This window comes from Malaclemys terrapin, chromosome 4 (genome assembly GCF_027887155.1).
Source record: "Malaclemys terrapin pileata isolate rMalTer1 chromosome 4, rMalTer1.hap1, whole genome shotgun sequence".
Lineage (NCBI taxonomy): Eukaryota > Metazoa > Chordata > Testudines > Emydidae > Malaclemys > Malaclemys terrapin.
The window spans coordinates 41909945-41935859 of record NC_071508.1 but is presented as its reverse complement, the minus strand read 5'-3'; the positions used below and the strand labels follow the sequence as shown (position 1 = coordinate 41935859).

The 25915-nt window shown below is 42.9% G+C and overlaps 1 protein-coding gene across 4 annotated transcripts in view; it reads right to left on the bottom strand.

Annotated features, from left to right (window-relative positions):
- The window catches only part of TSPAN4 (tetraspanin 4), a 712007-nt gene that overhangs the window by 658355 nt on the left and 27737 nt on the right, over positions 1–25915 (bottom strand). Inside the window, exon 1 of one of the 4 annotated variants that reach the window (XM_054025358.1) lies at positions 5139–5221. The exons of the other annotated variants lie outside the window; for them this stretch is intronic. The gene's annotated coding sequence lies outside the window, so the exon portion shown is untranslated. Of the gene's footprint in view, positions 1–5138; positions 5222–25915 lie in introns of those variants that run through there. 4 annotated transcript variants of the gene reach the window in all.

The window sequence follows — 25915 nt, the reverse complement described above, 5'->3', positions numbered from 1 at the left end:
CAACCCCCTCCCCACCCCCCTGCCCTCAAACTCCCTCCCAAAGCCTGCACCCCCTCCCTTTACACTGCCTCCCACCCCCAAACTCCATCCCAGAGCCTGCACCCCTCACCCCCTCCTGCACACCAACCCCCTGCCCCAGCCCGGAGCCTGCACCCAGCACCCCTCCTGGACCCTAATCCCCAGCCCAGGACCTGCACCCCAGACCTCCTCCCCCCACCCAACCTCCTTCCCAGAGCCTTAGGCAGGTGGGGGGGGAGACGGGTTCTGGGCACCACCAAAATTTCTACAAACCTGCCACCCATAAGGGTCAGGACAGTCAGGGGACAGGTAAGATCCCAGGGGGGCAGTTAGGGTGGGGGGTTCTCAGGAGGGAACAGTCAGGGGATAAGAACCAGGAGGGTTGGGAGTTTTGAGGGGGGCAGTCAGGGGGTCGGAAGTGGGAGGGAGTGGATGGGGCGGGGTGGGGCAGGGCTTCTCCCCCCCCACGCCAGTGTCCTCTTTTTTGGTTGTGGAAATATGGTAACCCTAGGTAATGGATGAATAATTTCACAAGGAGCAGTTAGGTAGATCCCATTCCCATTTACCATTGATGCGATATTTGTTCCATTACTTTATATGGTACCATTTTTTAAACACAGCAGATCACTTCTTTATGCCCATTCTCTAAAAACGGAGCCCACGTTCTGTATTCTGTACACTGCGTTGTTGAAAACGAAAGTGACTGCCAAAAAGCACCAGATCCTTAATTCTGAAAATCTGCTTTATTCGCTCTCTGCACAAATAAACCCCAACTTTACAAATGTCTTGCAGACATCAGAAATGTTAATTAAAACACGAAAAAATTAATCAAATGTTTACATAACATCTCTCTCCCCCTTCTCCCACTTTTGTAGAGCTCTGTGGGCAAGATCCTCAGCTGGTGTAAATGGACCTACCTACACTGACTTCAATGGAGTCATGCCAACTTACTCCAGCTGAGCCCTATGCTCTGCAGGGAAGCAGCCTAAAAAGGGAAGCTCTGCAGGAGAAGTGTGTACAAAAGCTCAGCTCCTGTACAACTTAGCTTTGGCCTTGTGGCGCTTAGGAGTGCCACCGATCTGAAGTGCTGTTCGAACAATGCAATGGGGCAGGGGGAGAGACGTAGCCAATCTGGGTTGACCTGGAGTCCCAGTTAATTAGAAGTCATGGGAAGGAAAGAGGAGGAAAAAAATCAAGATTGGACTGAACTGGTCTGGCTTTGAAGAATATTATGGGAGACATCTCCTTACTGTAAGTTAGGTCACTAATTTTAGAGGCAAAATTTACCTCTATGCCCCACTCACCAGCTGTTTCCGAGGTCTTCATATGGTACCTGGGTCTCCCTGTCACAGTAATCAGGTATTACTAGATTTTATTATCTGAAATGCTGACTCATTAATGAGGTTATATAAAGCTTGCAGTGATCATTTCTTTAGGGTACATCTACACTACAGGGGGGAGTCGATTTAAGATACGCAAATTCAGCTACGTGAATAGCGTAGCTGAATTCGACGTATCACAGCCGACTTACCCCGTTGTGAGGACGGCGGCAAAATCGACTTCTGCGGCTTTCTGTCGGCGGCGCTTACTACCACCTCCGCTGGTGGAGTTAGAGCGCCGATTCGGGGATCGATTGTCGCGTCCCAACGGGACGCGATAAATCGATCCCCGAGAGGTCGATTTCTACCCGCCGATTCAGGCGGGTAGTATAGACCAGACCTTAGTGTTCATAAAGCTGTCCTCTCTGCTATGTAGGGTTATGTTTCTCATTATGAGAGTCTTTATAGGGTGACCATATGTCCCGTTTTAGCTGGGACAGTCTCCTTTTTAAGCCCTGTCCTGGCTGTCCTGATTTGTTTGGCAAAATTGGGCATTTGTCCTGTTTGCTCTTCCCAACTGATGATCAGGTGGCAAAACCAAACGGGATAACTGCCCAGTTTTGCCAAAAAAGTGGGGCGCACTCCCCCACAGTGTGCAGAGGAACGTTCAAGGGGGCAAGCGGCGATGCCAGCCCCACATGGCGTGGGTCAGGCAAGCAGCAACACCAGGCAGCTCAGGCCAGCCCCATACAGGATAGAGGGGCTCAGGCGAGCAGCTCGGGTCATCCCTGTGCGGGGGGTGGGGGTTGGGTCAATGGGGAACCCAGCAACACCAGCCCCATGCAAGGGGGAGGGGTTTGGGGCGAGAAGGGACGCCCACCCCGTGTGGGGAGTGGGGAGGCTCAGGCGAGTTCCACACGGTGTCCCGTTTTCACTTTGAGAAATATGGTCACTATGAATCTTTATCATACATTTGAGCTTCAGCAGGCTCAGAGCAATGGTGGGCAATGATCACATGAGGCAGGAACCGGGTAAGATTTGGGAGGCTGCTGTCTCCATATGGCAACTGCTGTTTTTCAAAAATGAGGGGGGAAAAACAAAACCAAACACCACTACCACACAGACAGCTGTGCAGGAAGGCAGCAAGTTACTGGATACACACCTATACCAGACGTGCCGCAGATTCAAAGCCTGTTGGAGTCTAATGACCAATTGCAATTGACTTCAACGAGCTTTGGAGCAGGCCCTATCTTTAAGCCTTCCAAGTTCTTTTTTTTTTTTTTTTTTTAATATAAATCGATAGTCTCTTTACCTCATCCCCTCCAGAGTACGGGAGGGAGGGAGATATTAGAAGTGTTCGTTACTGATCATACTTGTATCTTAAGCAGAGTAAAGAGCTTCACAATGAAATTAATCAAACAGAAGGAATTATAATAGGCTTGAAGATGGGAACACATTAATACCCTCTCCCCAGAGGTAAATGGAGCCAATGACTGAGTGCAACTTCAGCACAACTCGTTATTCACAAGAAAAGCAGAATTAGCTTTACAATGACCGAAAGGCGCAGTCTATGAGCAGAGGGATAGAGGAGGGCTAGACAGATATAGGTCCGGGCTGAGAAGATCTTCGGACATTCAATCACCCATCAAAAAAATAAGTGAAGGGAGATGAGAGCTTTATCTCAGGCACTCAGCAAATAAATTATGGTTTTGGCCTTTTCTGTATTAAACTTCAGTTTTTCAGTACTTGACTGAGGCACTCTGAAGTACTTAACCCTTTCCTGTCATATATATTTGATACAACTTGAGAGCAAGACTCACTAAATTATCCCAAGCCAAGCACTGGACCTATTTGCTGAGACCAATTGAGCAAAAGTTCAATTTTCCTGTTCTGCTCCTGTCAAAATAAAAACAAAGCCCACAATCCTGACACAATCCTTTCCTGACTCAAGATGAAGGCTGCAAACTTGCCTGGGGAAACTCTTGCTCCCACAGATCTTTCTTTTGTCAATTTAGCAGCCTATGTGGCTGTGATGTTGGTCCAAGTTTTTCTAAATACAATTTTTTTTTTTGTCAAAATCTGGCCTTTACTTAACGCCTTTGAAATATTTAATATCTTCAAAAATTTCCAGTTGAAAATTTAAATGAAAAAAAAATAGAACTGGCTGGTTGTTCCACTCAATGTCTGTTTAGTTTCTGTACTACCACTACATAACTTCTGAGCGGTTATTTTACCTACAGAGAAATATTCCACTATCTTTCCTCTGTGTTAGGTACTTATATGGCTCCCACCACTGTAGTATCTGAACGCCTCACAATTTTAACGTATTTATCCTCACAACACCCTTGTGAGGTAGTGATGTGCTATTTACTCCCCACTTTACAAATGGGAAACTGAGACACAGAGATACTATGTGACTTGTTCAAAGTCATACACAAAGTCTGCAGCAGAGCAGGGAACTGAAGATGAGATTTTTCTCATCTGTTTTCACAATTTCAAAATTGAAAAATCCTAGTTATGAAAACAATTCTATGGAAAAAAACACTGGAAAATGAACGAGCTATTTCAAAACACAAACAGGATAGAAAATGCTTTTGAACTTGCAAGAGATATCTGATGAATGACCTCCCACCTATTTTTCAACTGGCTGTGTTAGACAGGATCAATGTTGGGGACAGATTCCACTGAGCAAATACAGGAGGATGACTAGGTGATCATCAGTTCCTATATGAACCACTCTTCCAACTGAACGATAAGACATCTTGTCAAAGTGCCAGTCAGAGGATTAAGGGCAACAAATTTCAAAAAACACTGGACCACACAAGAAGTGGCATTTCAAAAATAAAAGGAAGTGTTTAGTTTTAACCCCCAACCTCTAAGATCCATGGAGTAGAGTCCCTACTGTTTGGAAGTCAGTTTTATTTGTAAGATACATTCCTGTTTGTTGTCTTGGGCCACATTTAAAATGTTATAAACATATACAATAGAAACCTCAAAAAGACTCAATATTCAAGCAAAGTACATTCACCTGCAAAATAACCAACACACCAATCCAATTATTTTGCATATTAACATGTGATAGACATGTCTGGTCTGTTAAATATGTATAATCAGAGATTTCACTCCATTTAATAAAATCACTATTAAAGACATGTCATAGGTGTTGTAATGATACTCACTCTGTAATACAATAATACCCTGTCAATAGAGAGGTCTGATTACTATATTCATGTACAAATCTCCATAAACAAAAGCTCATTTGTTGTTATGGTTATTGTTTAGTTTTGTTTCTGATATTTACATGGCAAGGATTTGCAAACCTGTTAATAGTTCCTAAATAGTTTTTTTAAAAGCTCAAAAAATGACACGCCCAAGCCAACAAGACCCACAGCAACTTATACCGTTTATTCAGGGAATGTCTGGGTCAACAGCCTGAGCTTCCAAGCACACCACAAGGCTCAGTCAGACCAATAGGCCAGAGTCACAGGTCCCCTACAGAGAACACCTGTATTAGGACATGTACCCCAGGTTATCTTGGCTGATTGAATGGTACATTTAGAGGGGTCCCTAGCAGCAAATTAAGACGACACCCTCTATACCACTGTAATGAGGAGCAGGGTAGTTCATGTAGAGGTCTAAGCCACAGACACAATCTGCATTACAGCTGAAGAACCTCTATTATGGTGCAGGAAAAATGCCTCCACAGCTACAAGGAGTGGGAATTTTGCTTTGGGGTGTTGCCCTACTGCTACAGGAACCATCCCAGCTACTGCAGAGTCTCTCTCGTGGAAGAAAACTAACCTGTGACTTTCGGAGAGCCCATTGGAGAACACATGAAGAACTGCTCTTACAAGGTAAAAGGTTTGATTCTTGCTGTGAAGAACTAGAGTTGACTCCCAGACTCTGGAATCAGAAGCATTAGATACATTGTTTAGGTCACTTATGTTCTAGAAGGATGTGGCTGATTTCTATGGCCTAGTTCAACAAATAAAGAAATAATTGTATGGAGAGTTTCCTTGATCTTTGAAGAAGGGGGTTGCTACTGGAATTACCTTGTTTGTCTGGTTACAGATCACAAAGGTTTTCAAAACACCATTTTGTTTTCGAATGATAAAAAAGCAATCACTATAAACAACATCCTTGAATGTTGTTTGTCCTAGTGACTAAGATTAGATGCCAATTTAGATAGGAGTAGGAAGCTGTGTCTGACACTCCAATTTCAGCATATTGTGATGTTTTACTGGGTTATAAAGATTACCTACATAATTCTCTGTTCATTTTCTAAACAGAAAACTCTACCTTCTGTCATTTTATTTGATGCTTTAAATAAAGATTTACCAGTTATTTCTTCTGTCTCATCTTACTGCCTTTGTCATCTTTTCACTGACCTTCAGTAGAACAGGTCTCAATGTGCCCAAGCCCTAATGTGTGACCGCGACCTTTAAAGGAGGACTTCCATAAAATAGTGATCAAACAGAGCGCAATGTTGTTACGTACAATATTGCTGCCTTCCCTCCGTGTGTGCAGGAGATTAAAAAAACAACTAGCCAGCTCTCTTCAAAGAGCCTTAGTACAGTGACTAGAGGTCTCAAGTGAGATTGTGGCACCTTAGAGACTAACAAATTTATTTGAGCATAAGCTTTCGTGGGCTACAGCCCACTTCTTCGGATGCATCCAAAGAAGTGGGCTGTAGCCCACGAAAGCTTATGCTCAAATAAATTTGTTAGTCTCTAAGATGCCACAAGTACTCTTGTTCTTTTTGCGGATACAGACTAACACGGCTGCTACTCTGAATCAAGTGAGATTGAGGCTTCATTGTACTAGGTACTGCACATACACAGAGTAAGAGACGGGCCTTGGCGTGAAGAGCTTACAGTATAAAGAGACAAGGCGGGCAAAGGATAGGAGGGGAAGGAAAGACACAGGGACGTGAAGTGACTTGCCCAAAAATCACATAGCAGGTCTGTGGTGGAGGCAGGATTAGAATGGATATCTTCTGAGTCCCTGCCTATCTATCCCATGCCCTCGCCACAAGATCACACTGCATATATATCTGCTCTTCGGAGCCCCGCAGGAAAACAACTGAACTGCTGGTGAATATTAGGAGAGCCATGACAGATGAAATATCACTGCAGAATTCTTCTCTCTCTACACAGGACATGATCTGCCACACCAAGTGTGGGCCTCTACACCTCATAATAAACTTAGATGGAACAGATATGATGAACGGATATGAAACACCACATTCTGACCATTGGTGCAGGTATGCTGAGAGTGCCACTTGTGGGCATAAATGGCATGCCTTCACCTTTATGTAACCCAAGTCCATTAATTTAAATGAGAACTGTGGTGGCTCAGTGTTTTCCCAATATCAAGCCATTAAATATTTCAATATAAAACTTCTATACCGGTCTATTCATGTCTACCATACATCAGGAAACCATTTTGTAAACACACAACCACAAGTTAAACATGGTTGCCCTAGTTAGGAAAAACTGGGAGAGAAAACCTTTTTCTAGACTAGAGCAAACTTGACCTACCTGGCACTGAAGCCCTCAGCACATGAATAATTAACATTTATTTCAATTTAAACACACAAACAGCATATAAAATGCAACAGAGGGTCCTGTGGCACCTTTAAGACTAACAGAAGTATTGCAGCATAAGCTTTTGTGGGTGAATGCCCACTTCATCAGACACAAGTAAGTCACAAGCATATAAAATAGCTTTCTAGTGAATGGTATGTGAAACAGAGATCCTGGCCACCCATGGTTATTAAGGATCCCACGGCACTTTTTGCAAAAGATGTTAACCTTATGGTCCTGGGAAAATTCCAACCCTAGTAATTATGTTCTGCATACCTAACTTCCTTAGCCCCAGTTTAGATACGGTATTCTTCACTTCCTGTCCTACATTGTTGCACAGTATTTCTCTGTTGCTGTTGAACAGCTGCAATAGCCAACAGTGACTCTTCAGCAATAGATGAAAGGAGCCATGCATCTCCCTTACCTGCAAGGCTTCAGAAATTACTCATATAGCATTCTGCGCACCTGAGATGAAAGGTGCGAGAGAAGAACAAAATGTTATGGCTGGGGATTTCCAAGGAGCCTGAAGGTTAGGTGCCCAAATCCTAAGGAAAGTCAACAGAATGTGGCACCTAAACCCCATAGGCCTCTTTGAAAATCCTATCCTATATTAAAACAAGTTTTATTCACAGAAGAAGAAAAACGAGGCTCAGTGAATTAAGTGGGGAGAGAAGATGTGTACCAACGGCTTATCCTTTTTGCAGTGGGCTGTGTGACAGGCCACTTATGTCAGGCAATCCTGCAGCTGTGTTGTACAGAGCTGGAAGATGCTCTATGTATATAGAGATATGGTGCAGGCTGTTACACACTGATCCCTTTGGTCCAGGGGTTATACATTTCTAGGCTTTCGAGACATCCTGCGCTGAATATCAAACATGTAATCTGCTGGCACATCAATCCTCTCTCTTCTACTCTATACAGATTCTTACACTGTGCTCACATCACTGTAGTATCCAAGGATCTCTTGTAGCGCATTAAGTGCCGTGACTAACATCTGACATGTGTGGTTCATTTTATTCCTCTCCCCAGGGAAAGAATTGTATGCACAGTGGAGCATTTTCTTTTGGTACAGTTTTGGGTTTTAGTTTTGGTTTTTAAATGTAATGCTGCTCTGTTTCTCTAGAGGAGAAGGCAGACCAAAGAACTTCACCTGGCACTTGCTGTGATGGTGGTGAGATTTGCAGGACTCAGAAGATCTGGATTCTATTCCCAGCTCTGCCACTGACCTGTGGTGTGACCTTGGGCAAATCACTCCCCCTTTCCATGCCTCTGTTTTCCCATCTGTAAAATGGGGGTGATACTGGCACTTCCTTTGTAAAGTGCTTTGAGACATGGTGATGAAACGCCCTATGTAAGAGCTAGGTGGTATTATTACTACTACTGTGATGACTCTTAGTTCCCGTGGGACATGCACAGATAAGCTCTACCCTCCCTGGTGGCAAGGAGTTCCATTGGGCCAGAGGAGCAGAGTTGTTGACCATGGTCCTCACCCCCAAGCTTTTGTCAAGTCTGTTTCTTTTAGTTTTTAAGGCCTCTAGGCACTATTGTAATACAAAGAATGTAGTAATTAATGTTTGCAACATGCTTTCGGATCCATGGACAGGCTACAGGAATATTATATAGCAAGACTATTAATTTAACATCAATATTTCCCTCCACTTAATTTCTTCTCCCCGTCTCTTAGATTTTATTGCCACATGTACCAAACTCTGAAGTTCTCCTTGACCTAGAACTATCCCTTCTCCACCTCCATAATGTTGTCTTTATCCATCTTTGTCTCAGCTCCCCATCTACTCACATCCTTATCCCCACACTCATGCCTTGAGGCAGACAAGCATATAGTGCTTCTTAAAAGTTAGATGAAATGTTTGATTGTATCTTAGTGTAATATTAGATTGTGCATGTAAGCCAGGATTTTCAATAGGTCTTTAAATTGAAAATCCTCAATCTAGACTGTAAAATAAAGAATTAAGTTCTAAAAATGGGAAATGAAACAATATAAGGATGCTTGTATGAAATATAAATCCATTTTTGCAGCATAAACAGGCCAGTCAATTCTAAAGAGCTTCTATAAGAATATTTCCTGCCCTACAAAGAGTCAATAGCAAATGATGTCCCAATATCTAGCACTGTTGACGGACACAATTCACTTCTTTCCAAGAACAGAACACAGGGGCTGATCAAAAAATTTCCATTGTAACTGTTCTGTGATGGACAGATTTTCAACTAATCAAATTTTTTTGTGGAAAGAAAATCTGCCCTTCGCAGAAAAATTTGAATTTTCATCAAAAAACCAAGAACTTGAATACCAAAAACTTTGTTTTTTTGACCAAACCGCAAAAATTTCCGGTGTTTGGCCAGAAATTTTCAGTTTTTCCACTGAAAAGTTGAAATTTTCCACAGAGGTAAAAAATTACAACCAGCACTATTGAACATACTGCTTCTTTAGAACCCCAGGCCTGCAATTGATAGCCTGAGAAATAGTACGCATAAGTGACTGTAGAATACATCTGCCAGATGATGTAGTTACAATATGGAAGATATTGACCCATCCTACTGATGGAAAGTAGTAGCCAGGAAAGACCTTGGGGCTCCAGCAGTTTTAATGCTGGCTCCAGATTTAACATGAACAATAAGATTTTTTTTAGTTACAGTTGAGCTCCATAAGGAGGTCAGAGATAGATAATTATTTTTTTAAAACACATTAACAATGAAAACTTAGGGACTTGACTTAACTTCACAGAAAAGACATGCACAGAAGCACATCTACGGTTTCTGTTTGTGCCAGAGGGCAGAGATCCTATGAACAGCACTGGCATTGTCAGTGCAGGAAGTGAGAGATCATGGGAGGTCTAGAACTCTGCCCCCGAGCCATTAAGCACAAAAGGCATTGAAGAAGTTCTACAATTTAAAACATCCGCTACCCACCAGGGTCCAGTGTCTGTAACCATCTAATCTGCACAAGTGACAAGTCCATGATGTACTTCACTTTACATTGCCCCTACCACTGTGGTATTCATTAAATTAATCCCTCTCCTATGAAAGATACCACCTCACCCAACTTCTCTCCCTCTCCAAGATAAGTCTTGGTTGAGTCTGTTCTGGAGGAACACAAACTGTAGTACATGATGGGGTCAGGCAACACATTCAGGAAGATTGAGAGAAGGGGATAGAAATATGAGAAGAATTCATCTGGAATTTTGATCTGTCTGTAGCACATAAGTGAAATCAAGTTACCTTTAAACAAAAACAAAAAAGTACTGCCTATGCAGGGAGCAGACAGGAAATATCCCATAACACTTCCACAAGAGTAGGAAATTGTGCTCTGGTGTTCCTGATCAGAATTCCTTTTTCTCCATGCACTGCTGTGTTGTGTTACAGTTGGTTGGTTGGTTGCTGCCTTCCACCTCAGAGGCAGCTGGGTTTCAGTAGTGCTTTCTGTATGAGGTGCTTTGGGATCCTTTGGTATGAGATATGCTGTATGTATAAAATGTTCAGGGGACTGGACTAGATGACCTTTCAAGGTCCCTTCCTGTCCTATGATTCTATGATTATCATGTAAATAATACAAGTGTTTTCCTTGTAAAATTTTCAGTGACCCCAAACGATATAAAAATATTGCAACTGATTCTGCCCGCATCTTCAGGATTCCTAGGACATGACAAACCACTGAAGATTTGGCTTTCGTGGCAACCATGACATCAGAACTCCCGAGATGTGTATCTCTCTCTCTCACACACACACACACACACACTCACACTCACAACTGGGGTGAGTGTGTGTCTCTAGCCTGGAAGTTAAAGATAAAACAGGACATCTAGGTTCCCTCAAGGCATGAAGCCTAGCCTACCCATCACAGCGTCTTCTGTTGGCCTAACTGGGTTGAGTAGATCGGCATTTCCCTTGCTTGGCCTCAGAAGTCAACACACACCAACACAAGTCACTTCCTCCCCCAAGATCTGAGCAAGGGGCTTTCCTGTGGGGAGTAAACATTGTTCTCCCCTTCCCCCATAACACCAAAGTCAGCCTAATTGTAATATGTGTACTCAGGATATTTAATGTGGAGGTGTCGGTTCCTTATCAAGGCCCTCCTTTTTACTCTATCTAGCTAGATTAAATAAAGGTACAAGGAGGCAAAATGACACGTCCAACTTCTACTAGTCCATGACGGCATATTTTTCAGTCAGCTAAAACTAGTGAAAGGTGAATACCATTCTACACAAGACAGTGACTTCAATGAAGCTACACCAGAGGAGTATCTGGCTCAGTGTGCAATTCTCATATCCACACACCACTTCAGGGGTTCGTTCAACACTCCTGCCAGAACCCAGAAAGGCTCTTTTGCTCACTGACACCCCCTTAGTGCCTCCTTCCCCAGTCTTTAAGATCATATATTGCAATCTTTGGCTATTATCCTTCTGGTTGATGACTGAGGGGGACTCCCAGGAGAGGCCAATGCTAAGAAATTTCCTCAATCAGACAGAGAAGGTCACTGTGGGTTGACATAGGACATTCCATCCTGGTAACACCATGCTGCTGTAGCAATCTCAAACCCATGAACGAGAGTCTGAGAGACAATCTCACTGACTCTCCAACTTGACAATATAGAGCATTAATATCACTATACCATCAGGATCAGGACAATCCTCACCATCCCCATATTGTCTATCAAGGCATTGCCTTGATCATCTCCACTGGTGAACGGTCACATCTTGCATCTTAGCAAGGACTTGGCTTAGTCAATACTCTCAAGGAGTGGTGTTTATTCAGGAAACAACCACCAATGCCGAACCAATATCCAAGGCTGGTGTTGAGGGTACTATGTTACTGGGGCATGCAGGTTTTGTTGTTGGGTGTTTTTTTGTTTTGTTTTTTTAAAGGAAGACATAAGACCAAAGTCCTTGCCACTTGGTTAGTAAAGATTCCATACCACTTTCACATTAGCCCTGGATCATGGGGAAATTACACTCGGACAAATTCTCTAAGCCCTCCTGAGCAGTTTGTTGGATAACTCAATATTCTCTCTCTGCAGACGTCACAGTTCCATCACCTTTGCAGGGTAGACCATCAAAACAGATCATCCTAAGGTCTCAAGTAACCAGCCTTAGAATTGTAATTTTCACAATTGACCATTTGAAGGAAAAACTAGATTATGATTCCCCAATGTAGCTTGCTTGGAATTCATAATTTGGATGCTTGTCTCTAAACGGGTACCAAAACAGAAGGGTAGCTTGAGACAGAGAAACCCATAACTAGGAGAAGTAAATGCTTTTCATGTGTAAGGCAAGAAAATGGAGAACTGCTCCTTGCTCCAAGACAGAAGGTACCTCAGTAAATCAAACCCCTTTCCTCTTCCAGACAAATACATTCCTGTAGATCAACAGACCTCTAGAGAGGAGGCAGAGGACAAGAGAGGTAAATTATAGTATCGTAAATATGACAGCAGCCTCGGAGTTATAAAAACTGTTTTATTTCAGGTCTGTATTGCAACTAGTTTCTCCCTATGTCCTTTAGAAATGACGAGACATAATTCTACTTCAGGTTTAATGACACATTTCTCTCAGACAGAAATACTGCTTAATATCTAACAAACTTTACTGCTAATGCCAACCCACTTTTGATTTTGCCTTGAGGGGCCTACATAAAAGATACTTATGTGAGTGGCAAGTATTTTTATATTCAGATTTCTGTATATGAGAAGGTCTTCAAACTCCGTCCAGCTGACAGAATATGGGGCTCTATTCACACCTATATATGATCCAAAATAGATAAAGGGCCTGAATGAATATCTTGACTATTTTATTGATGTATCCTTTATTATTTTAATCCCATCAGAAAAGCTGAAAACTAAAACAAATATTGTGATTTCTGCTGATAGCTCATTTTCCTGGCATTTTCTTCCCTTGTTCTTTGCACTAAGGAGATTTGCAGGATATAGCCCCTGATCCAGTAAAGTACATTAATAGTCCCATTGAAGCCACATACTCAAGTACTTTGCTGGATCAGGGCCTAGGATCTTCATTTCTTAGGAGTTCATCAGGTCCTGTTTCATATCCCATCCCCTCAACAGCCATAATTTCCGTGGTGTCATTTACTATCTTTATTACATTGGTGGCGATAGCCAAATATTACCCCATATATGCCATCATGATATATTACTTTTAGCTTCTTGCGGCAACATTTTTTTAAAGGCATGGGCAGGTTCTTCTCCCAGCTTTGTAACAACATAGCTATCAACACTTGTCATCAACAGTTTCCCCTGCTGGGTTAGCGGTCAGATGGCATGCAACAGCTTGTTTGCCTTGCAGAATAACCGTGAAACAAGCAATGTAATATTTCTACCTAGAATGGCCAATCTGTAGTTGCCCTCTGCTCTCAGCAGAACCATAATCCCACACAGTAGACATGGTATTATACACAATGGGCCAAATTCTGCTCTCTATTACACTGATCCAATCCCACTGACATGAGTGGGGTTTGCTCTGGTGTAACCAAGATCAGTGTTTGACCTAACAGAACCACTAACATACCTGGGACAGCTAGCTAGAGAGATCTGGGAATGTGTTCATAAAAGGTTTTATGAAGAACCAGCCAATAAGTATAATAAATATTGCCCCAAGGAAATTAAAAATGTTATGTTGGCATTCAGATGGCATAAGTCTACCCGCGCTCATGGGCCTCTGGAGGGGAACAGAGATCAGCCAGCATACAGACAAGTTGCACAGTGCAATTGGTGAAAGTGAACACGGGTGTAGGTAGCAATGTTACAGATACAGGAGGAGGTGTGCAGATGTCAGATGAAGAGCAGGAGCTGACAAACTCTTGAGTGCTGCTAGTAATACAGACTGAAGAGAAAGAAACAATGATCCAGGAGACTTATTTCTCAGTTTGCCTCATGCCAGCAACACCTCCCGATAACCTTCTCCATCCTGTTCCTGAAGGCCCAAGTCATCCCCCAAAACTTAACTGGGGGGCAAGTCAGGAAAGCAATTTCCTCTGAAGCAGTTTCCTGACAATAAGCTGGGAAGACATGATCCTCTAGCAGGCACCAATCTACCCATTCCCAAAGCCATACTGCAGCACCTCCACAGCACTGCCTGCGTGTCGGACTGCTCTGCTCCTTCCTCCACTTCTCTCACAGGAAAAGTGATATCTATGATGCACTAGCTTCTGAAAGAGAAAGAGCAGCTCGGGGGCTGCTCTGCTCCCTGCATCCCTTCCTGTTACAGGGGCAGTGGTGGATCTGTTCTAGAGGAAAGTCAAAGACAACAAAGGAAACTTGGACAAAGCAAGCAAGTCAATCTCTTGAACATCTGGATGTCTGACCAGTGGGGTCACTCCGCTGTAGGACCAGCCCGGCAGAACAGAATTCCTGCATCACAGCAAAGTGACTCCACCAGACACTCCAGCCTCAAGAGACCGGTTTTCTTATTTTTCAAAGGTCCCCTCCTTTTTCCCCCACTAGGAAGCAGTGCAAAGAGATATATGCACCTTTTCATGAAGGGAGGGGGCAGCAAGGAAATGAAGCAGAAAGGAGGGAACAGGAGCTACCACTGCTTTTCCTGGAGGAGAGGGGAACAAGGAGAAAAGTGGTCTGTGTGGAAGAGCTGGTAGGCAGACAGCCTCCTGTGTGCTCAGGAGAGTGGCAACCCCAGAAGTGGCCTGCAAAGAGGGATGGAAACCTAGCATTCGTTAATAGCAGAGGAGGGCATGGAAGAGTTCAGAATTCAATAGAGATTGGGAGTGCCAGAACACATCAGTGGGCAGAGCCAAAAATTCACTACATGATATGGAATGGGGAAGAGCCTACAATTTAATAGCAGGGAGGCCATATTTAAGAGGTGGAGCCCAGAAATTATTACCTAGGAGAAGGGGCTTCAGCAGATTTTTTTGGGGGTGTGGAGATGGCATCTAGAATTGATTTATTGGTGGGGCAGAAGATACGGCACCATAAATTAGATCCGTGTGGTTTGGGGAGGATGTGGTGATGCAGGTACTTTTCATCCAGGATTTTGTAGATTTAGTCTTTAGGCAAGTAGGAACTATACAAATTTTTCAAGCCTGCATGAAGTAATAATAATAGTAAACTGTCCAGTAAAAGAACTGCTTTACATCAGATGCAGAAAAAATAGCAGTCCAGACTTTCTACAGAGCAGAGAGGCAAAACAAGATTCAATTATGCAGCTACTGGGGGGGGGGGGGAGGAAATACAGCATAAAAGGAACTAATTTCTGTGTCTCATGAGATCCATACTGTTTGTGGGAAACTGAATATATGCCAATAGCTCTAGAGGAAAGAAGCTTATTTAAAAACTCCTTTCTTTTCTTGATTGTGAAAATCTAGCCATGCCTTCTTCCCTCTACTGGACGAATGCACATTCAGGAACAGAAAGAGCAGCAGCAGATGAAGTAAAAAGAAAAGAGGACCAAAACAGGTCACCTTTCAGTTTCAGAGGTGACAGAATCCTGGTCCTATAGTAACATGTCCTGAGCTCAGAAGGATCTTTTGCAGAGAATCCACCAAAGACTGAACCGGAAGTTGATGCCAGGAATAACAAGAAAAAAGCAAACTTAAAGATTCCCTCCACCTCTGTGTCTCACAGAGCTTGTGATAGAGCAAGTCCAATTGGCCATAGAAACAGTCTCACCATCCGAGATGTTTTGACTCCATTGTGGTGTGATTTAGCACCCACTTTCGAACAGGGCTACAAGTGTGCTGCATCATATACCCCACCATCAACTCCTTGGTTGACTATGTGCTGGATGGGGCCAGAGGGGACTTCAGCTGCTACATTTTCTTTCCAAGGCTGAAATCCATGCGGCTTAGAAAACCCCTGGGGAAAAGGAAGTCCCTCCTTCACTCCATGCAGAGAAAGTCTCATATTAGGAAGCACAAGGAGCGTATGTCCATTCACCAAAGCTAACCACACAAGTTATCGCCACTTACTGAAATGCCATTCAAACGTTATACATTAATGCAGATAGATTCAATCTGGAGTTAATTTAGAATAAACAGTGTTTGCTTTTACAAGCTTACCATTCTACACTAGTATTGTCTGTAATACAGAAGTTGGCCCAATAAAAGATATTACCTCACCCACCTTGTCTCTCTAATATCCTGGGACTAACATGGCTACAACAACACTGCACTCATCTTTACAATGGCAAACACTACATACATTTAAACTAAACAGTTTGGTCATTAAGCTAACGCTTCCCTCTAGCTCCAACTGGATAGCTCAGAGGACTGATAATGGGACAGTGTACAGTATGGCCCGTTCAGAACAATAACAAAAAGTCACTATTGTTCAGTGGCCAACATGAAACAAGTTTGGTGATCTTCATTACAGCCGGGGGGGCGGGGGAAGGCGGGAGATAAGAAACTGTGCAAATTGCTGTTTGAACTGGTTTTATAAAATTCAAATTTAAAAACCAAATCCAAAAATTCCAACAGCCCAATAGTAGGTCAAATTCCTCCCCCCCCCCCCCCCACACACACTTTTTTTAAAAAACTTGGGGTCTAAATTGATGAGGGGAGAACCCTCAAAAAGTCAAAGATGTGACAAAAAAAATTGTCAAAAAATTGATATTGGGAGGATTCTGACCAGCTCTAGTCAGAATTCTGTTCCTACCAATCAGGTGTCCACATTAAAACTGGGGAGAGGAGGAGGCATCCTCTGTGGAACCTCTGAGCAGAAAAGCATGCACACCGTACTGCCCCCTAATTCCTAGAGGGGGTCCCCCTGTGTCAGGGTTGAAGCACTTTTGCAGGGCAGTGTTGGGGAGCTTACACTGTTGCAGCCACCTATATTACACCTGCATTAAGGACTTAAAGACTTGAGTCTCCGGGGCTGTCAATTTGGTGCTCTTCGCCAGCACTCAATTAGCTTACAATTAAAGAAAATAAAGGAACAAATTCATTGACCAGTGAAGCCTTTGAACAAACCTGGTACTTTGCCATCACTTGGAAATGAGGGGAACAGACTATGAACAGTCCAAACAATAGGAGCCAAAAATTCCTTCTATGCCAACAACTCCCCAGGTGGCATCTTTGGCTCTGATCAGAGGAGCTAATGGAATTATTTTTAAAAACCCGCATATTTGAACGTAGGTACCAAGCTAAATGGCAACCAGCTCAAAATTCCTGTAAACAAAAACCATTAAATAATAGCCACGCACACTGCTTGTGCCACTGAGTTGGTCTGTCCTACTGAAGTGCCTAGAGAATTGGTAAGTAACTGAAGCACAAAGCACATTATTAAAATGGAAAGGGGTGGTGGAAAGAGCAAGCAAAAGCTGGATTCCGGAATCTCTCGCTGCACAGAAAGTTAACTGGAATGAAAACATTAAATCACTCGTTTTCATTCGGTATGTGGAATAATCCCAACTGCTTTAGGTCATTATAATGACAACCGGCTCTTCTATAGACAGATCAGCCTAAGAAGCTGAATATTTTTAATAGAATAAAACTGTAATATTACTGAACCTGGGCGTTGCCTTGCCATTCCCAATGTGTTGTACTGATCAGCTAATTACAAGGGTCAACAATGGGCCAACGTTTTACCATTGACAAACTATAGTGATTCCAAAGAAAAGTGACTAAAGTCCTACCATTGGTATATATAGCAGTAGCCTTCGAGCAATACCACTTGTGGACTCTGCTTTTATGTTCATAAAAGGAAGCTGTTTTTCAATTATGAGCTCCAGTGACCATACACGTTACAGTAACTGAACACAAGTCTGTAAATGGCAGTAGGTATTAACACTTCTATAGCTCCATTATCTCATGACAAAGTAGGGGGATAAAGCAGCTGGCTGCCTTTATATGCAGCAAATTTACCTTTTCCATTTCCTTAGCTGCAAAAAGCCCCTCCCTCTCTTTCCACCCCCAAAACACATGCAAATGAGCAAGTCAAACTAAACCAATTATGAAAACATTGTCTACCAGGATATAATTTTTGTAGATCAAAGATCTGCATCCTAGAATGCTCTTTGGAAAATAAACCCCCCTCGTGTCCTCAAAGAGATGGGAAGAAACTGGTTTGTGTGTTCCCCCACCATTTTTTTCGGTTGTTGCTTCTTTATTTATTTATTTTTAATAAATAAAAGTTTCTCCTTGTTTTCACCTTCAAAATACCAAGTCCCTTTTACTATGGTATTCATTAGAGGATTTGGAGATGCATATTAGGAGCTTTCTCAGCCCTTAATCCAAGAAGTGGGGATGTTCAAACTTTAACAATGATATTTCTTCTCCTAACGGTTCATTAGGCATTAGAGTTAGACACATGTTAACAAAGCAATTAGTTCCCAATAGCCTAAAATAAAGATCACTTGCATGATCTCTGTACTTCTATAATCCTAATAGTTTTTGTCATTCACAAAGTCTTCTAGGAAAAACAGCATAGGCAAGACCTACATTCCAATGTAGCGGATAAAATAAAAAAAGAACAAGTTAAAAATCACTTAGAAAAGTTAGATGCCTGCAAGTCACCCGGGCCTGATGAAATGCATCCTAGAATACTCAAGGAGCTAATAGAGGAGGTATCTGAGCCTCTAGCTATTATCTTTGGAAAGTCATGGGAGACGGGAGAGATTCCAGAAGACTGGAAAAGGGCAAATATAGTGCCCATCTATAAAAAGGGAAATAAAAACAACCCAGGTAACTACAGACCAGTTAGTTTAACTTCTGTGCCAGGGAAGATAATGGAGCAAGTAATTAAGGAAATCATCTGCCAACACTTGGAAGGTGGTAAGGTGATAGGGAATAGCCCAGCATGGATTTGTGAAGAACAAATCATGTCAAACCAATCTGATAGCTTTCTTTGATAGGATAACGAGCCTTGTGGATAAGGGTGAAGCGGTGGATGTGGTATACCTAGACTTTAGTAAGGCATTTGATACGGTCTCGCATGATATTCTTATCGATAAACTAGGCAAATACAAATTAGATGGGGCTACTATAAGGTGGGTGCATAACTGGCTGGATAACCGTACTCAGAGAGTAGTTATTAATGGTTCCCAATCCTGCTGGAAAGGCGTAACGAGTGGGGTACCGCAGGGGTCTGTTTTGGGACCGGCTCTGTTCAATATCTTCATCAACGACTTAGATATTGGCATAGAAAGTACGCTTATTAAGTTTGCGGATGATACCAAACTGGGAGGGATTGCAACTACTTTGGAGGACAGGGTCATAATTCAAAATGATCTGGACAAATTGGAGAAATGGTCTGAGTTAAACAGGATGAAGTTTAACAAAGACAAATGCAAAGTGCTCCACTTAGGAAGGAAAAATCAATTTCACACATACAGAATGGGAAAAGACTGTCTAGGAAGGAGTACGGCAGAAAGGGATCTAGGGGTTATAGTGGACCACAAGCTAAATATGAGTCAACAGTGTGATGCTGTTGCAAAAAAAGCAAACATGATTCTGGGATGCAGGTGTGTTGTGAGCAAGACACGAGAAGTCATTCTTCCGCTCTACTCTGCTCTGGTTAGGCCTCAGCTGGAGTATTGTGTCCAGTTCTGGGCGCCGCATTTTTAAAAAAGATGTGGAGAAATTGGAAAGGGTCCAGAGAAGAGCAACAAGAATGATTAAAGGTCTTGAGAACATGACCTATGAAGGAAGGCTGAAAGAACTGGGTTTGTTTAGTTTGGAAAAGAGAAGACTGAGAGGGGACATGATAGCAGTTTTCAGGTATCTAAAAGGGTGTCATAAGGAGGAGGGAGAGAACTTGTTCACCTTAGCCTCTAAGGATAGAACCAGAAACAATGGGTTTAAACTGCAGCAAGGGAGGTCTAGGTTGGACATTAGGAAAAAGTTCCTAACTGTCAGGGTGGTTAAACACTGGAACAAATTGCCTAGGGAGGTTGTGGAATCTCCGTCTCTGGAGATATTTAAGAGTAGGTTAGATAAATGTCTATTAGGGATGGTCTAGGCAGTATTTGGTCCTGCCATGCGGGCAGGGGACTGGACTCGATGACCTCTCGAGGTCCCTTCCAGTCCTATAATCTATGAATCTATGAATGTAAAAATCAACCAGAAAACTATTTTTTTAAATCATTTCAGACCTTATATTTACATCATAAAAAGGTACAAAAAGCAATTTGTTTTTTCCTTTGCAGAACTCCTTTAAACACATCAAATGCACTCTCATAATCTCTCTACCCAAGAGCTTTTATTTTCCATCTCTGGGTTGCTGTATTTCTCATCTGAATAGCCTTGAAAATGACTTTTTTGTTTAAAGTCATCTGAGTCCAACGAGCTAGAGTCTCAAGGCAAACTGTCTGAGAGAGACACACGGATACAGGCTCAAAATCCTCAGGACACAGAGCGCTCTTTAGATAAAGCATACATGGAGTTACATGGGAAATAAAAAATGTGAGGCATCCAGTAGGTCTGTGCACTGCAAGGCTGGAGCTGTATTTCAAAGCCAAATGACACTGAGGGCAAGAAAGTTTCACATGGATGAAGAGCTACAGGAAGGAGAAAGGAGTATAGCTTGTTATGCATTTTAACTGCCCACGTGCAAATCAGATGACACGTCACTTCATCTTGCCGGATTACTTTTTCCAGAACCATAGGTGATCACAAAGAGACTTTGACTCCATAAAAGACGCTAGCATGAAGGCAAATTTGCTGTCATTTCAGTGGGTTAAGTTATAGTTACTGCCCCATTGCAACTTCTTAAATGTATAGTAGCCGGCAAAATGCCATGACGACAGGACATCTTCCAGAGTACTAGAGAGGAAAGAGATGTGCCGGGGGGGGGGGGGGGGGGGAGGACACGGCAGGAGGAATTAAGTTTGGATAGGGTCTCAAATTCTCTCAAATTGCAAGCAAAAGAAATTCTTGAAGAAGGGGTGGCTTTTTAGGACTGGGGGAAAATGGACGTCCTGTACACTACTCCAGACACAAAATGCAGACAGACAATTAGCCCCTAGTGATTCTACGGACTAGTAAACAGAATGGATTTCCTAGCAATCTGGCATGCAGGTGGTAGAATCCCAAGAGAGAAGACAAGCTTTACAACTCCTTGCCCTTTCTGCGCTCCAGCAACATCCCCTAAGAGATAAGGGAAGCTGCTTTGCCTCACATCTCTGTCCAAATTCTTGAACAGAAAGATAAAAGGCAGCAATAGAGGTAGAAGCTCAAGGAAGAGACTTCTGTGCTGATCCATATGGAAGATAAATCCACTTGGATCAGAGAGTGGCAGAACATCACAAAGATTCTATGTACACGCACACAATATTTTATATGGTATTTGGTATATTTTTTAAAAATCTTGAGCTAGTTGTCTCCTTCCTGAAGCACACAATTGGTGTCCTTTAATAAAACTTATTTGCAAGTAGTGGTGTTCATGAAGAAAGCTATCATTTTTCATGAGGACTATATTTTCCTCACAGAAAAAGTATTCCTCTCTGATGAGTGAGCCACAAAGGAGAGATATTCATATGCTATCTGATTGGCTGACAGGCAAATAATATTTTTCACTGAACTCAGCCGAAGCCAATCACAATGCAAAAATTTACATATACAATCTGATCCATCAACAACGTTAAGACCTTATTATTGCGGACATCAAACCTCAACAAGAGAAACATTTTGATTTGTCACATGACCTTCCAACACTCATGAGACAAGATTTCCTCTGCCTGTGTAACAATATAAATTTATCCTAGCAAATGTGAAAGTCTTCAGCCTCATTGCTACATTTGACCCCGGAAATGCACTTCCTTTGTCTCAAACTGGTCTTCCTGCTGGAAAACAGCAGTAACAAGATAATTCCCAAGGAGAGGCACAAGGATGATTTGGCATTACGACAATATTAAACAGAGGTACATATTCTTATTGCTGGTGAAAAGTTTTGAAAGTTCAGTTTCTTCTGTACATATGCTCTCATCAGTAAATACACCTGTAACCCTTCTGCCCATCTAAGTTGGCAGCAACAAGGGCCGGGTTCTGTATCTAGAGGTTCCGTTTCAATAACGCAATGCAAAACTGGCTCGAGCCCCCACCCAGTGACCTGGGACAATTACATACCACCCCCTGGGTGCCTCTAAGAGGCAATACTTCCCCTCTCGCAAGCACGGAGTTTGAGTGTAGCAGAAAATGTTTAATAACATGTGGTAAACAACATCAGCATTAAATTGGAAAAACACCATAAACAGGATTCATAACACAAACCATGAGCAAAAAAACCCACCCCAGCAAATTGGGCTGTGTCCTTTCCCTTTGGCTCTTGAATCCAGCAACCCAAAAATCACCCAGAGTCGCCAAAGTCCAACAAACCCCAAAGTCTCTGTCCCTGGTCAGTGCAGCCCCAGAGTAAAAGGGGGGCACACAGGGTGTTAAGGGGCACCTTACATGATCCAAGGCCGGCCGGCCATCTCTCCCTGGGGTTCCACCGCAGCCTCCACCACGAGCCAGTCCACTTCCTGCCATTCCACGAACTGCTCCACTCTACAAGCTGCTCCGCTCACCGACCTGTGAGCCATTCCAGCTGTCCCCACAAACAGCTCCGCTCGCCATTCCTTGGGCCACTCCAACCATCCCTGCAAGGCTCCGCGCTGCTCGCTGCTCCTCCAGTCATCCCCACAAATTGCTCCGCCAGCTGCTTAGCAATATAGCTTCAGGCTCCCCCACTAGTTAACACAGCACTCAGTGATCTCAGCTCTTAATAACTTTAGCTCTTTTGTGATTTCAGCTCTTAGCAATTTCAGCTCACAGTAGGGGAGCCCCAGTGCTGGTGCACCATTGGCCCAAAGTGAATTCAGCTCAGCAGCCTGTAACTAGACTCCTAATGGAATCAAAGTTAGCTCTGACATTCAACAGTGGAGAGAGGAAGTAGTGCAATTGGTGTTTCAAGCCCTCAGAGGGGGCCCATACCATCAAATATAAATACCTGTCCCCATCCTCTCTCAATTCACTGGGTTTTGTAACCCATGTCCCTTGTCAAGCAAGTGCTACTTAGGTAATGGTGAAGGACTCACTCAGTCCTTCTGTCATACAACAGTTCCATTGGCCTTGATTCACAGAATCAGGGTAACAAAACTTTATTCTTCCTGCCCCAATAACAGAGAAACTGGGGATCCCACACCAGCCAAAGTAACCACTTTGAGTTGCTGTTGTTTCATGCCAGGCGAGTGGGTGTGCCTATGCAAACAAGACAAGCCCTTGGAGTTCTTTTCCACACTCGCCATAATTCACCACCAGATGTCAGGGTAGAGCTCATCCTGACTCTGCTTACACACCTCTACCCCGATATAACACTGTCCTTGGGAGCCAAAAAAAATCTTACCGCGTTATAGGTGAAACTGCGTTATATCGAACTTGCTTTGATCCGCCGGAGTGCGCAGCCCCGACCCCCAGAGCGCTGCTTTACCGCGTCATATCCGAATTCATGTTATATCGGGTAGCATTATATCGGGGTAGAGGTGTATAACATCTAAGACCCTGCCATAGCAAATGACTTCACTAGCGCTCCGTTTGGGCACTGGATCCACTCCCAGGGAGCTCACTGTGGGATAGGAGCCTATGGTACAAACTGCTCAATCTTCCTTTATAGAGACACCGTCAACAGGTTTGTTATAGGCAAAAAGTACATGTTAAAAGAAAGTCATGCGCTAAGTATGACATCACACTCTTCACACTGGCCTTGATGTAGCGCTGGTTTGGTCTGGTCTGTATATACAGCTTCTAAATCCTTTTATTTGCAAAATGTTTTTAAACAAAACCTGTTACTAGAATTGATTGTTTTTGTTTAAATGGAAACAGATGTGTTTGTTTGTTTTTAAAAAACTTTGTATTTAAACATTGCCTTACAGCAATTATATCGGATAATCTTCCCCCATGGAAATCCCATCCCATTCCAAATAATTAGAGACCGGTTTAAACCGTGAAGCATGAGGTTTTATATCGCTTCCAAAACTTATGTAAGTGACCCTAAAAAGGGATACTGACTAGCATATTTTCCATTGTTCAAGATGAATAATTCTGACTAATCTAACTATTGGTAACACACGTAAGAATTTTTGTTTTTTAACATGCATTATTTTTAAACTGAGAGTCTCCCTTTAAATTAGGGCATTGGACCCAGGTATTGGTGGGCAAGAAACAAAACAAACCAGGCTGAATAAAGAAAAGTCTTGTGGCCCAGTCTGTGAAGTTTTATTAGTTTTATTTGCAAAGCTAGTAACGGCATAATGAGCACAATGTCTTGGATTCTAGCATGCATGGAGTCTGATCTTGTCCTCTGGCTGCTGTCTGACTAGCAACATTGCCTGGGCTCTTTGCAGGAAAGTTTGCCAGAAAGAGTTTGTTATTTTAAGCCGAAGGCTCAGTTTTATCTTATTGTTTCAAGTAAATGAAAATGAACACACTGTGTAGGGGAAAAAGTGTTTTTAAAGCTTTCCACACTAGTCTGAAATCTCAGCCAGTGTTAAGTCTATCTAAAATTTCCATGGAAAGAGTCTGCCCAGGGGAATTACATAGCTAGAGAACCAGTAACTATACAACTCCCCAACAAGAGCAAGATTTGCAGAGATGCTTAACACCCAGCAGCTTCCATTGAGACACTTATGGAGAGATTTAAAAAATAAACAACACCCAAAGTACTGAGCTCTTCTGGAAACCTGGCCATTTAGGTAGGTAGCTAAATTATTACAAAATGGGAGCAGAGCCCTTTTGAAAATCTGGCCCACGTGCCTTGTAAGAGGGAGGTGATTTTTAAGTGATGATTGATCCCCAGAATGTATTTAAAGTCCCATTTGGTGACCAACACAATCCCTCTTTTATCCCAAGCTTAGTCATGAACCTTGTCGAAGGATATCTGGAAGTGGCCCTTGAGAAGCAGCAGGGAACCTGTCGGCAAAAAGAAGCTCCTGACTAAGAGAGACATGGTTAGGAAAGCTATTTTTCAAGTGGCCTCATCCAATTATAAGCCCAAACAGCAGCAAATCCTCCCCCCCCAACCCCCCACGAAAAGTGATTAACGGCAGCACTCTGAGGAATGTGGAGCTATTTTTTTTTCCAAAGGGAAGTGATTATAGGTTAAAAGAGCAAGAAGAAGCCAATGGTGAAGTAATCTTTTTACTTGTATGTAGCATTTCTCTGGTTTTCCTCAACTAATTCAATGGTTTGGGTGAAATGGGTTTCTGTTGCACTAACAACCCTTCCATACAAGAAGTAAACACAGAGAGACGTTCTTTAATTTCAAACAGATCCAGAGCCTGGCACAATTTTGGAAATCTCAACAGGACAGTTGTAAGCATTCCTCCTCCAAACTTTGTTCATGAGAGTTCCTGGAATGTCCACAAGCATCTGGATAAGTTCCCAGATTCTAAGAGGGGCATGAAGTAATTTATAGTCGTATTTATTTTAAACTTATTTGTAGGCCCAGGTTCACAGATCCTCGGACTCATTCCCATGGAATGCTCTGGTTGCACCAGCTACACATTGAGAGCAGCAACTGAAATATAAAAAGGGCCAGAAATCCAAGATCAACTGGCTAGCCATCACCACCGAAGGAAAAAAGCCTGGTGCCATGTTTGCTTCTCAAGTTCTCCCTCTCCTAGGAGCTGTGATTTACTATCCACAGCTGGGAGACAGCACTGCCCAGTGGACAGGGCACTGGGCTAAGACTCAGGAGACTTGGATTCTAATCCCAGCTCCACCACTCACCAGCTGTGTGCAAGTCACCTCCTCTCTCTCTCTGCCTCTGTTTCCTCAATCAAACTTCATCTGTTTAGACTTTACGTTCTTGAAGCCAGGGACACACAATCTCTCTATACAGTACCAAGCACAATGGGACTTGATTTCAGTTGGGGCCTCCAGGCATTATGTCAACACAAAGTAGTAGCAACCAGCACCATCCACGAAAACAGTCACCTGCCAGCACAAAACTCCAAGCCTTCAGTAAATATAAATGACAGATAACATGCAGAATCGAAGCAAATTAAGTTTGGAAGGAAACACTAGAGGGAAAGGAATAAAACA